Source organism: Triticum aestivum, chromosome 7A (assembly GCF_018294505.1).
Source record: "Triticum aestivum cultivar Chinese Spring chromosome 7A, IWGSC CS RefSeq v2.1, whole genome shotgun sequence".
Taxonomy (NCBI): domain Eukaryota; kingdom Viridiplantae; phylum Streptophyta; class Magnoliopsida; order Poales; family Poaceae; genus Triticum; species Triticum aestivum.
Genome location: NC_057812.1, coordinates 19,776,924 through 19,792,328, shown reverse-complemented (window position 1 = coordinate 19,792,328; position 15,405 = coordinate 19,776,924).

The window sequence follows — 15,405 nt, the reverse complement described above, 5'->3', positions numbered from 1 at the left end:
AAATCTCAACAATTACCCAACTACCACTTCCTCCGTTTTTAAAAAAATCAAACATCACAAACTTTGACCAAGATTATGGAGCAAAATATTTACATCTACAATGTCAAACATATATCACTAGATTAATGATAAGACGTAGTTTCATCTTTCAAACTTGCGGCACTTATTTTGGATTGGAGGAAGTACTAGTTATTGAGGTAACTTGGCTACCAAATAGAGTAGCACACACGAGTAATAGATAATACTGATGGACTCACGCCGGCGATGCCACACTCACATATTCAACGGCGTCGCTGAAAGCGATCAGATGCGTGATGGTGATGTTGTTCCCGGCGCCGGTGGCGGCAGCGGAGCGGCCACCCCTGCCCTCGATGCCTAGGCGAAGCTGCCCGGAACAAAGCAAAGCGCACTCACTTAGACCAAGAACTTAGACACCCTCGTAGAATACACTCAATCGACTGCTGCACTCGTTAACTCGAAACCCTCGATCGCAAGGGAGTCTACTGGTGTGACAAGGTCACACTCCCTGGCAGCCCCGTTACTCCACTGCCCCCGCCGGCCGCCGCGTTTGCCGACCACACCGCCAAACCTCAACTGCCCGTCCGGGACACTTTTGTGTTTTGATGGATATCGACTGGAAATCTAAACCCCCCATGGTAACGACGCACACGCTAGAGCAGATTGAGTCGCTACCGGTTCATGCACCAATTGTTCTCAACTCCAAATTCTGCATACGGTCCACCTGCACGATGTCCATTTAAATACGCATTGGGTTGGCTGCACCGAGATGATTTTCGCAGACCTAGTAAAGAGCACTTGGGAAAGGCCAGCCGTTGGTCAAACACCAATCTGCTTGTGTTTTGATTTAAAATAGTAGCAAGAACAAGGAAAAGAACAAATGCCACCCACTTTCCTCAATTCAATTCACGGGGATGTAGCCTTCACTGATCTTGGTTTGGTAAGACGAGCATGGCAGCACTACCCACTAGTGCAGAACCGGGCAATAGCACCGGTTCGTAAGGCCCTTTAGTGCCGATTTCGTAACCGGCGCTAAAGTGTAGGCACTAAAGGCTCCCCTCCTTTAGTACCGGTTCAGCACGAATCGGTGCTAAATGGCAACCACGTGGCACGAGCCAGCTTCGGGGGCAGGAAGCCATTTAGTACCGGTTGGTGTCACCAATCGGTATTAAAAGGTTGGGGGGTTTTGGGTTTATGATTTCTTTTTCATTTAATTTTGTGTTTTCCATTTAATTCTTTTTCGTTTGCTGGTATTTTATGATACTATATATATATATATATATATATATATATATATATATATATATAGTAGTGCTAAACTGTGCCTGAGCGCATTATGGCTTATCCTGCACGCTGGTCTAACCACATGCCCAGCCAGCCAACCAACCTGTACCCGCACTTCAAATTTGATAGTAATACTTCTACTTTTGTAGTAAGCCCTTTACTATGTACTACTGGTAATAGAAGTGATCGTAAATCACATAGAAAAATAGTGAAATAGTGTTGGTCTTGTAATTAACGACTGGAAATTATTGTGTGCCTTATTTCATGATAGTAGATTTTCCCAGAATTTTACTAACGAGATTCATGCGTAATTAGGACAGAGTTCTGCACCTGGTCTAACCCAACTATTACATGGTAATTTGGAAAAGGCATCTACTAATTAGAGGGTGTAGCTGTACCGCGCAGAACAATACTAATTCAAGATTACTTTGTAGTAAAATAGGCATGCACCTAGTAACCATCTTAATCGTGTTACTATATTTAACAATAATTTTACTAGCAGAACTAGATGGTACAGGGAAGTGTGCATCCACTCGGTAACCATTATTATCTTTACAAGGAATTTTATTAGTAGAATTAGGTGAGGCGGAGCATATGTGCATGATGATGGTAACCATTTTAATTCTGTTACTATTTACCAACAATTTTACTACCAAGTGGATGGAGAATTAGGTGAGACGGGGCTCAAGTACATGCCGATGGTAACCAATTTAATGCTATTACTATTTTTAGGTTGAATTTTACTAGCAAGTAAGTAAAGGGAGGGGTGGAGCGCGCACGGCCTGGTCGGAGCGTAGGATTAGCATTCTGCGCTCCCGCTCACTTTAGCGCTACCGTATATATATATATATATATATATATATATATATATATATATATATATATATATATATATATATATATATATATATATATATATATATATAGGATGGTAGTTTGGAACACCTAGGTGCCTGGGCACCTTACCTCGTAGCCGTTAGATGGTGAGTTGATGTATGACGTTTGTGTTGATATGATAAATAATTAATGTGATTATATATGACAGTAATTAATAAATATGGTAAGCGTGCATGCATGCATGACAACCATTTATGTTTAAATTAATAGATAGTCATAAATGGATTAAATCTTCCAAATTTTACGTTTAGGTATATACACATATATTTCTTATCAGAGTATGTACACATAAGTATATGCCGGTGCATGTATACATTAATTTAACGTTGGGGTATGTACATTTTTATGGGTATGTAGAGAAAAAAATAATGTCAAGGTATGTACGCATAAATTTTATGTTTTTTTTGCAATTGCATAAATTTTATTTTAGGTTATGTACATTTGTGTGTATGTGCATATAAATTTCACACAGGGATAAGTATATTTATGAGTATCTACACATAAATTTCACGTTGGGTATATATGTTTACGAATATGTACACGTAAATTTTAAGACAAGGTATGTACAGTTATGGGTATGTACACATAAATTTCAAGTCAGGGTTTTTTTTTGCGGGGCAAGTCAGGGTACGTACATATAAATTTCACATCGGGGTATGCACATGATATGTAAAAAAGATTTCATGTCGGAGTATGCATATTTTTGTATATACATTTTTTTGTGAGGGCTTGAGTACGCACTAAAAAATATATTGGTTATCATCATACATTAATTATCATCTTGGGGTATGTTATGTTTGGAACGTATATTTCTTAGGTATATCAATTCGCTTATTGTGCATGGCTATATCATTTCTAGGTTTCTGTCATAGATGTATTATTATATGTGTATAAATTCTTTGTGTTAGGTATATGGGTACATAGGACAAATTCTTACTACATACATGAAAGTATTTTTTATTTTTAATAGCAAAAAAAGATGGGTGCATCATATGTTTATGAGTATTGTATTCCGATAAAGAATACAAGGTAAAAGCAAGAAATTGTACGCAAGGTATTATAGTGCATATATTATAAATAAAGATTTAAAAGAAACTAGGATGTCATATCATATATGGAAATAAATGGTATGTTATTATAATGACGTGCATTTTATGACAGGTATGTCATGCACCAATATTTGAAAAGAGATCAATCGCATGGGGCATTAATTGCATGGTGCTTAGGTGCCTGGGCACCTAGGAGCCCCAAACAATTTACCTATATATATATATATATATATATATATATATATATATATATATATATATATATATATATATATATATATATATATATATATACGATAACAATTGGAAGTGGTTCATGGGTTCTTAAGTAGTGAGTCTAGTACTTCAACTGTTCCTTCATCAACTTTAATGATTAACAAGATCCAGTGAAATCTGCATGCACACATGTTTGCATGTCTTAATTAAATGGGCATATGTAAGCAAAAATATGTAACTAGCTAGTAAGCAAAAATAGAATTTGTAGTACAAGATAGTGTGACTCACTCGAAGTTGTAAGGAAGTAGTATATCTTCATTGTATTTGAGGCGCTTGAAGAACTCTAGCATGCTTTCCTCTACACTTTTTTCGTAATATGGATCTAATTTCCATGTGTATTCATTAATGGTATTTGGGTCAACGAACCCAATGCCATAGCGTCCACCTTTTTTCATTTCATAAATCTTCATCCTGCATAATACCATAGAAAAGAATATAGTGAGGATAATTACAGGTAATGATTGATCAAAATGATCACTACAATTAGCTTGAGACTTAAATTACAGAAAGAAATCACTTATAGACAATAGCAACTGACGATAGATTTGTCGAGTGCGTCTTGATTGTATAACTGAAACAGTTCTGAATACTCAACGGCCAGAGCTTTCTCATGGTAGTAATGCTCCTCCTTGACATTCACCATGAGGGACTCTCGATTGGAAATCTTGGTAATGTCCATGTACCATCGATGCAATTCATACATTCTCGTTGGGAGGTTCTTGACCTCGTCTGGCTCGACCAAAGGTTGGCCCCGGACATATTTCCGTTTTATTTCCTCCTTTCTAGTCAGAGACATGGGCTCGATATCGAGGAGTTGTCCAACAGTGATCCCGATCGTTTTAGCCTGCGCAATATGCTCCTCGGTTATTACCACATCACCCACCCCGGGAACATTAACGGTTTGCCCACAATAATATTGGGCGCGCCTACTCTCATGTGTTGTTGGCACAACAAGCAGGGGGATTGATTGCGCCGCCTGTTCTCCCAGCCGGGGAACGGTTTTACCGCTCCTTTTGCCAGCTGATTTGCTCGAGCTCGAGCTCGCCTCTTTCTGTAGACGTGCTCGATTTAACTTCTTGATGTGGCGCTCATAGTCTGTGTCAACAGGCTTGGGAGCTGGTGCTCTAGCCATACGAATGAAGTGGTCAATCTTTTCCACAGGCACTTTCTCCCTTGGTGGCGATGGCGGTTTCGGTGCAAAATGGGCTTCCACCTCGGCCTTCGATATGGCTACGTTTTCCTCCTCGGACTTGTCGTAAGGCCTCTACGGAAGAGGCGCGAGGCTTGGACCATATTGAAATCGCTTGCCTCCGCCTGTACCTCCAGTACTACCTCGACTTGTACCGCTACGTACCATAGCTGAGGCGGCTCTCTTTCGTGATTGCTGAGGCGGCGAAGATGGCTGATGTGGCTGAGTTGGAGGAGGAGGAGTGGCCTGAAGCTGTGCCGGACTTGGAGGAGGAGTGGCCTGACGCTTTGCTGGACTTGGAGGAGGAGGAGTGGTCTGAAGCTGTGCCGTACTTGGAGGAGGAGTGGCCTGACGCGTTGGTGGACTTGGAGGAGCGGGAGTCTGCTGACTCGGTGGCGGACTTCGACGAGGAGTCGGATGACGCGGTGTCGGTGGCCTTCGAAAGATGATGCAATCCTTTCTCCATAGGATGATACGATGGTTGGCCTCTCCCAGTGTGTGCTCATCGTCACCTCCAGGAATGTCAAGCTCTAACTCGAATATTGGTCCACCACCTCATGAACCAAGACACGAGCATAGCCCGCTGGAATCGGGTTGCAATGGAAGGTTGCCTCGGGGGGATTTGTAAAAGCAAGGGCGTCCGCCACCTTCATGGATATGTTCTTCATTTTGAAGTGTAGCTCGCAGTTAGTGTTCTCCATGATGTCAACCACTGGGTAGCTATCTAGCAATGCGTCGCCCGGGGCGGAACCCATGCTGCTTCTCGGCATGGATGGGACGGTGCTATCCAATGGTGGATCATCCGCTAGCTGCTGAGACCCCCTTTGCTGGCTAAGTGAGTCGATCTACTCCTGCTGCCGCTGGAATTTGACTGCCAAGTCCGCGTGCGCTGATTCTAGGCCTTGAAGGCGTTCATAGTCTAGCTTCCTCTGCTCCTCCTCCATCTTCCTCTTCTTCTCCTCCACAATCTTCTTTCTCGCACGGGTTCTGTAGTCGGCGTTCCAGTCTGAAAACCCCTCATACCACGGCATAGCACCCATGCCTCGTGTTCTTCCCGGGTGTTCAGGATTTCTCAGGGCACGCATAAGCTCGTCATTCTCTCTGTTGGGCTCGAACACCCCCGATCGAGCCTCTTCTATTGCAACAAGTAGCTTATCTTCGGCTCCGTCCAGACATGACTTCTTCAAAACTTTGCCTGTCTTCGGGTCCAACTCCCCCCATGCGCATAGAACCAAGTCCTGCACCTGGGGGGCCAGCTCAATGTTTCTGGAGTGACACCTGCATCCAGCATCTCTTTCTCAGACTTATCCCACTTAGCCATTCCCACCGCATAGCCACCTGGCCCCAGCTTATGGAACTTATCCTTTTTTGCGGCATTGGCCTTGTTTATTCTCGATCGTTCCTTAGATAATTCCGAATCCTTGAATTTCACGAAATCGCCCCAATGAGCACTTTGCTTCTCAGTGTTCCCTCGAATACTAGAGTCTTCCTTCCTCCCTTGACATACTTGGCCCATTCACGAATCTTGTGGTTCTTGAATGCAACCGCCATCTTCCTAAGAGCAGCGTCCTTGACTTTCTCCACATCATATGTGAAATGATCTGGTAGGGTGAAATGTTCCATGAGCATTTCCCAAAGCAGAAGTTTTTGTCTGTCGTCGACAAAAGTAACTCCTGGACGTGGCTTTGCTAGCTCTCTCCATTCTTGAAGGGAGATCGGGAGTTGGTCCTTCACAAGAACTCCGCACTGACGAATGAACTTGTCCGCAATCTTCTTAGGCGCTAATGGTTCGCCATTAGGTTTGATGGCCTCGATATTGTACTTTACACCTTCCTTCAACTTTTTGTTCAGGCCTTGTTTCCTGTTGCCTGAAGATTTGCTCGATCCGGATGGCTGAAAGAAGAAAGATCGATTCGTTAATATATCTTCAAGTCATTTAAAACATGTGATGATCACCAGATGCCTGCTTATATAAATATATATACCTCGCCGGTCTTTATTGTTTCAAGATCAACATTTTCTTCGTCATGTTCATAGTTCATGACTTCATCAATTTAGTCATCGCGATCGAATATCATATCACCCTCCCCGGTGTTGTTTAGATATTCGGAGCCGTCATAATCTTCTTCATTCTGATCATCATCTGGCCCACGAGGATTGCGTATGATATTGAACATGTGTTACAACATATCTCTCTCAAGGTAGTTTTGGTGATTGATGACAACATGTTTGCGGACTAATCTTGTGCTTTGAATAATTCACAGATTCTCCCCTGGCACGAGATGCCTTCTTCCCCTCAGAGTGTATTTCAAGACGGTGTAGCTCTTTCGTTTCTTTCTCGGTGGACTAGTTGCGTAGAGGGCACCGTACTATCAAGAGGGGGTCCGCTGGGGTTTTGCATGGGTGGAATCATCACGTACACATCAGCTTCTCACCCTCCGAGCATTTCCTTTCCATTGAAGAGATCTCTCCTCTCTCTTCCTTGTCCTGTCTGGGTCAAAGCGGTAGTACCGCGCACCCAGCGGTAGTACCGCTGAGAAGCCACAAGCGGCAGTACCGCTCCGCAGCGGTAGTACCGCCCATGGCTCCACAGCAGTAGTACCGCTAGGGGCCTGGCACCTCCGCCTTGTCCTCAGCTTCTTTGAGAGATTTCTTCTCTCTCTCGCGCGCCCCAGCGGTAGTACCGCACTGCCTGCGGTACTACGGCCGAAGGGTCACAAGCAGCAGTACCGCTCCACAGCGGTACTATCGCCCTTGACCCCACTGCCGTAGTACCGCTGGGCAGTCTAGTTCCTACCGCCTCAATTCGAGAGGTCTTTTTCTCGTGTCGGGTTTTGCAGCACTAGTCACGGTTGTAGTGGCGGTAGTACCGTTCCAGGAGCGGTAGTACCGCCCTACCACCGCGGTAGTACCGCATTTGGGTCCGTTCCCTACTAGTCTCCTCAGCGCGGCAGTACCGCTGGCTGGCGCGGTAGTACCGTTGTCCTGGCGGTAGTACCGCCTCCTCTCAATGGTAGTACCGCCCTGTGCAGGGCTGGTTGGTGGGGGGCAACGGGATTGTTGCCCCCACTATAAAAGGGAGTCCCCTCTTCCTTCTCACCTACCTCTTCTTCCCCCAAGCTCCATTTATTGCTCAAGCTCCATTAAATACTCCAAGCTTCATTTTTGCTCGATCTATCTCTCTAGCCAATCAAATTTGTTGATTTGCTCGGGAGTGGTTGAGAAGGCTCCGATCTACACTTCCACCAAGGGATTTTCGATTCCCCCACTCATCCCTAGCGGATCTTGTTACTCTTGGGTGTTTGAGCACCCTAGACGGTCGAGGTCACCTCGGAGCCATATTCCATTGTGGTGAAGCTTCGTGGTCTTGTTGGGAGCCTCCAATTAAGTTGTGGAGATTGCCCCAACCTTGTTTGTAAAGGTTCGGTCGCCGCCTTCAAGGGCACCAATAGTGGAATCACGACATCTCGCATTGTGTGAGGGCGTGAGGAGAATACGGTGGCCCTAGTGGCTTCTTGGGGAGCATTGTGCCTCCACACCGCTCAAACGGAGACGTACTACCCCTCAAAAGGAAGGAACTTCAGTAACACATCCTCGTCTTCACCGGATCCACTCTTGGTTATCTCTTACCTTTACTTGTGCGAGCTCTTTAGTGTTTCTACCCTTGCTTGCTTGTATGCTTGTTGTTATTGCATCATATAGGTTGCTCACATAGTTGCACATCTAGACAACCTACTTTGATGCAAAGTTTAATTTGGTAAAGAAAAGCTAAAAATTGGTAGTTGCCTATTCACCCCCTCTCTAGTCAACCATATCGATCCTTTCAATTGGTATCAGAGCCTCGTCTTTTTATTAAGGACTTTACCGTCCAAAGAGTATGGTTGATACCGTAGACAGTGTGGAGAAACACTCCGGTGTGAATCCGATCTCGTCTACGGGAGATGGGGAACTTCGGTCTCTCGTGAGGAGTTCAATGTGGCCTTGGAGACATTGAAAACCTCCATGACGACCGAAGTTGAAAGCATGTTTACTAAATTTCTTGAGGGGCTTAAACTATCCACCGCACGGTTGAAAGTGGGTGATCCCACCAAAAAGGTGTCGGATGCTATCCCCGACAAGGGGGAAGCTAGTAGTGAAAAGGCTCCTTCTTCTAGTGGCAAGAATGACACCTGCATCTTTGCCCATGTGGAATCACCACTTGTTTATGGTGGACCGGTTCCTTCCACTCATTTGAATCATGCTGGTCCTCCCCCTAAGATTGTGAAAAATGAGGATTTTGATTCTTAGGTTTACCGCTTTAAACGTCATTTAAATCATGTGAACACTAACCTTTGGAGAATCATTGAAGAAGGTTTCTATCCACATGATCCAAGCAACTTCACTCCTCGAGAAGCCGCGGACAATCAATTCAATGAGAATGCTCTCTTCATCATTCAAGATGCAATTCCACCCAAAGACCTACCTCATCTTCGTCCCTTCGCCTTGGCCAAAGATGCATGGCATTTTGTCGTGTCTCTCTACCGGGGAAGCGCAAGCATTCAACGCTCCAACTATGAAGTGGTACAAGATGAGGCCGATGAGTTTGCAATGAAGGAAGATGAAGAACCTCGTGAGCTTTATCGGAGAGTAACCAAACTCGCGGTCTCACTACGAGATCACGGGAGCAAGGACACGGATGACAATTGGATCAAGTGCAAATTCCTCAAGGCAATGATGCCCTACCACAAGGCCATGTCCTCCGTCATTCGTCAAAGACCGGACTTCCACACTTTGACCTCAAGCGAAGTGTTGGATGAGTTTGTGGCCATGAACATTTTGGACAAGACCGCCGACAATGCGGTACTCCATTCTCAATGGGCAAAGAAGCCTAACCTCGCATTGAAGGCCAAGCTCACCGTGGAAGAAGAAGAAGAGGAAGAAGAGGAGAGCAACCCTGAAGATACGAAGTATGCATATCATGAACACATGGCACTTGCTTCAAGGCAATTTTGGAGCAAGAAAAACTTGAGGCCCAACTTTAGCAAAAACAACTCGAGTGGCACAAGGGGCAAGCAACGTGTAAGGACTCGCTACAATTGCGGCAACGTGAGTCATTTCATTGAGGAATGCCCGTATGAGAAGAGGGAAGACAATGGTGGCAAACTCATCCGAAAGGACAAGGCCAAGTCATTCCCCAACAAGAACAACTTCACCAAGAAGACTCCTCCCAAGGCTTTGGTTGTGCAAGAAGAGTACAATGAGGATGATGACGATGATGAAGATGATGAGTCGGTTGCCATGGCCTCCGTTGCCATTGCAACAATGTCACGGGTGTCTCTCTTCGACTCACCCAATGAGAGCATCACCGCCAAGTGCTTCATGGCTAAAGCCACCAACAAGGTAACCTCCAACATCAAAACTACCATCATTAATCATCCTTCCCCAATGGATAGCATTAATGAACTTGAGGGAGCTAATGTGGAGGCTAACGAGTTTGAGGCCTTTATGGGCAAACTCAAGGGAAAATCCAAGAAGCACTTTGTTGCTCTCTTGGAACAACTTGGTGAGGCCAATGACATGATCGAGGCTCACGAACACACCATCTCTAAGATGGAAGGGCATAGTCGTGACTATGCCGATGAGATTTCGGATCTTTCCAATGCTCTTGAGGAAGAGCATGGTCTTCGTTTGGCTCTTGAGGAGTCACACAATGTTGATCATGCTAAGTTAAAGAAAGATTATGATCATGCCCTCATTGTTTCTCGTGTGCTAAATTCCGAGAAGGCCAAACTCGGGGTTGATCTTGCTAGACTCAAAGAGGAGTTTGATATACTTGACAAGGCCCACAAGGCCTTGAAGGGTATTCACGCTAGTCTCAAGGAGTCTCATGATCAACTCCAAGTGAAGCTAACTAAGGAGAAATCAACTTTTCCTCATATGGTTTTAATTGATAATGCAAATGCTACTAACCCGTGTTGTGAGCATATACATCTTGTTGAGGAAAATGCTAAGTTGAAGGAGCAACTTGAGAGAGGTCTTGCGACTTGCATACAAGGCAAGAAGAACCTCAACGATCTCTTGATCAACCAAAAGGGAGGTGTGGCCAAGGAAGGGGTTGGGTACGTGCCCAACTCCAAGAACAAGAAGAAGAATGACAAGACCAAACGACCTCCTCCCCTCATGCAAACATTTGTGAGGGAGGGAGAGAGTGCCCCCGAGGAGAAGAAGAAGAACAATGTCAAGAAGGGCAATGTCACCCCTCCCAACAAAGCCGGCGATTTTAATCCTTCTTATGTGTTATGCCGTGCTAGTGATGGGCATGTTTATGCCAAATTTGTTGGTTCTCTTCATGAGTACATTGAATGGTCTATTTGGGTTCCTAAGACCCTTGTTACTAACATCAAAGGACCCATTACAAAATGGGTACCTAAAACCAAGCATTGATCTCGTGTAGGTGTTTGCCTCCGGTGGTAGATCATGGTTGCTCGATAGCGGAGCTACAAATCATATGACCGAAAGCAAGGACTTGGTGGTGGACGTGCACAAAGTTCCATCTATGCCCACCAATGTCGAGTGGGGTGACGCCTCATCCTCTAAGTGTTGGAAATATGCCCTAGAGGCAATAATAAAAGTATTATTATATTTCATTGTTCATGATAATTGTCTTTTATTCATGCTATAACTGTATTATCCGGAAATCGTAATACACGTGTGAATACATAGACCTCAATATGTCCCTAGTGAGCCTCTAGTTGACTAGCTCGTTGTGATCAACAGATAGTCATGATTTCCTGGCTATGGACATTTGATGTCGCTGATAACGGGATCACATCATTAGGAGAATGATGTGATGGACAAGACCCAATCCTAAGCATAGCACAAAGGTCGTTTAGTTCGTTTGCTAGAGCTTTGCCAATGTCAAGTATCTCTTCCTTAGACCATGAGATCGTGTAACTCCCGGATACCGTAGGAGTGCCTTGGGTGTATCAAACGTCACAACGTAACTGGGTGACTATAAAGGTGCATTACAGGTATCTCCGAAAGTAGCTGTTGGGTTGACACGGATCGAGACTGGGATTTGTCACTCCGTATGACGGAGAGGTATCTCTGGGCCCACTCGGTAATGCATCATCATAATGAGCTCAAGGTGACCAAAGTGTTGGCCACGAGATCATGCATTACGGTACGAGTAAAGTGACTTGCCGGTAACGAGACTGAACAAGGTATTGGGATACCAACGGTCGAGTCTCGGGCAAGTAACGTACCGATTGACACAAAGGGAATTGTATACAGGGTTTGATCGAATCCTCGACATCGTGGTTCATCCGATGACAACATCGAGAAGCATGTGGGAGCCAACATGGGTATCCAGATCCCGCTGTTGGTTATTGAACGGAGAACGTCTCGGTCATGTCTACATGTCTCCCGAACCCGTAGGGTCTACACACTTAAGGTTCGATGACGCTAGGGTTATAAAGGAAGTTTGTATGTGGTTACCGAATGTTGTTCGGAGTCCCGGATGAGATCCCGGACGTCATGAGGAGTTCCGGAATGGTCCGGAGGTAAAGATTTATATATGGGAAGTCCTATTTTGGCCACCGGAAAATGTTCGGGATTTTTCGGTATTGTACCGGGAAGGTTCTAGAAGGTTCCGGAGTGGGGCCCACCTGCATGGGGGGACCCACATGAACGTGAGTAGTGGGGGAAAGGCCCCACACCCCTGGTCAAGGCGCACCAAGATCCCCCCTTAGAAGGAATAAGATCATATCCCGAAGGGATAGGATCAAGATCCCTAAAAAGGGGGGATAACAATCGGTGGGGAAGGAAATGATGGGATTTCTTTCCTCCCACCTTGGCCAACGCCCCAATGGACTTGGAGGGCAAGAAACCAGCCCCTCCACCCCTATATATAGTGGGGAGGCGCATGGGAGCTTAACACAAGCCAAGGCGCAGCCCCTCCCCTCCCCAACACCTCTCCTCCTCCGTATATGCTTGGCGAAGCCCTGTCGGAGTACTGCTGCACCAACTACACCACGCCGTCGTGCTGCCGTTGGAGCAATCTTCCTCAACCTCTCCTTCCCCCTTGCTGGATCAAGAAGGAGGAGACGTCTCCCGTCCCGTACGTGTGTTGAACGCGGAGGTGCTGTCCGTTCAGCACTTGGACATCGGTGATCCGAATCACGTTCGAGTACGACTCCATCATCACCATCCCCTTGGCTAGCTTCCGCTCGTGATCTACAAGTGGTATGTAGATGCAAACTCTCTCCCTTGACTCGTTGCTTAGATGAACTCATAGATGGATCTTGGTGAAACCGTAGGAAAAATTTTAATTTTCTGCAACGTTCCCCAACAGTGGCATCATGAGCTAGGTCTATGCGTAGTTCTCTTTGCACGAGTAGAACACAATTTTATTGTGGGCATGGATTTTGTCATCTTACTTGCCTCTACTAGTCTTTTCTTGCTTCGGCGGTATTGTGGGATGAAGCGGCCCGGACCAACCTTACACGTATGCTTACGTGAGACCGGTTCCACCGACTGACATGCACTAGTTGCATAAGGTGGCTGGCGGGTGTCTGTCTCTCCCACTTTAGTTGGAGCAGATTCGATGAAAAGGGCCCTTATGAAGGGTAAATAGAAGTTGACAAAATCACGTTGTGGTTATTCGTAGGTAAGAAAATGTTCTTGCTAGAACCCAATTGCAGCCACGTAAAAGATGCAACAACAATTAGAGGACGTCTAACTTGTTTTTGCAGCGATTGATCATGTGATGTGATATGGCCAGAAGTTGTGATGAATGATGAATTGTGATGTATGAGATCATGTTCTTTGTAATAGGATTCACGACTTGCATGTCGATGAGTATGACAACCAGCAGGAGCCATAGGAGTTGTCTTTATTTTTTGTATGACCCGCGTGTCATTGAAGAACGCCATGTAACTCACTTTACTTTATTGCTAAACGCGTTAGCCATAGAAGTAGAAGTAGTCGTTGGCATGACAACTTCATGAAGACACGATGATGGAGATCATGATGATGGAGATCATGGTGTCAAGCCGGTGACAAGATGATCATGGAGCCCCGAAGATGAAGATCAATGGAGCTATATGATATTGGCCATATCATGTCACAACTATATAATTGCATGTGATGTTTATTATGTTTATGCATCTTGTTTACTTAGGACGACGGTAGTAAATAAGATGATCCCTTACAAAAATTTCAAGAAGTGTTCTCCCCTAACTGTGCACCGTTGCTACAGTTCGTCGCTTCTAAGCACCACGTGATGATCGGGTGTGATGGATTCTTACGTTCACATACAACAGGTGTAAGACAGTTTTACACAGCGAAAACACTTAGGGTTAACTTGACGAGCCTAGCATGTGCAGACATGGCCTCGGAACACGGAGACCGAAAGGTCGAACACGAGTCGTATGGAAGATACGATCAACATGAGAATGTTCACCGATGATGACTAGTCCGTCTCACGTGATGATCGGACACGGCCTAGTCGACTCGGATCGTGTAACACTTAGATGACTAAAGGGATGTCTAATCTGAGTGGGAGTTCATAATTTGATTAGAACTTAATTATCATGAACTTAGTCTAAAACCTTTGCAAATATGTCTTGTAGATCAAATGGCCAACGCTCATGTCAACATGAACTTCAACGCGTTCCTAGAGAAAACCAAGCTGAAAGATGATGGCAGCAAATATATGGACTGGGTCCGGAACCTGAGGATCATCCTCATAGCTGCCAGGAAACAATATGTCCTAGAAGGACTGCTAGGTGACGCTCCCGTCCCAGAGAACCAAGACATTATGAATGCTTGGCAAACTCGCGCTGATGATTACTCCCTCGTTCAGTGCGGCATGCTTTACAGCTTAGAATCGGGGCTCCAAAAGCGTTTTGAGCATCACGGAGCTTATGAGATGTTCAAAGAGCTGAAACTAGTTTTCCAAGCTCATGCCCGGGTCGAGAGATATGATGTCTCCGACAAGTTCTACAGTTGTAAGATGGAGGAAAACAGTTCTATCAGTGAGCACATCCTGAAGATGTCTGGGTTGCACAACCGTATGACCCAGCTGAACATTAACCTCCCAGATGAGGCGGTCATTGACAGAATCCTCCAGTCGCTCCCACCAAGCTACAAGAGCTTTGTGATGAACTACAACATGCAGGGGATGGAAAAGACCATTCCTGAAGTGTTCTCGATGCTGAAGTCAGCAGAGGCTGAAATCAAGAAAGAACATCAAGTGTTGATGGTCAATAAGACCACTAAGTTCAAGAAGGGCAAGGGTAAGAAGAACTTCAAGAAGGACGGCAAGGAGGTTGCCGCGCCTGGTAAGCTAGTTACCGGGAAGAAGTCAAAGAATGGACCTAAGCCTGAGACTGAGTGCTTTTATTGCAAGGGGAAGGGTCACTGGAAGCGGAACTGCCCCAAATACTTAGTAGATAAGAAGGCCGGCAAAACCAAAGGTATATTTGATATACATGTAATTGATGTGTACCTTACCAGTACTCGTAGTAACTCCTGGGTATTTGATACCGGTGCCGTTGCTCATATTTGTAACTCACAGCAGGAGCTGCGGAATAAACGGAGACTGGCGAAGGACGAGGTGACGATGCGCGTCGGGAATGGTTCCAGAGTCGATGTGATCGCCGTCGGCACGCTGCCTCTACATTTACCTACGGGATTAGTTTTGAACCTTAA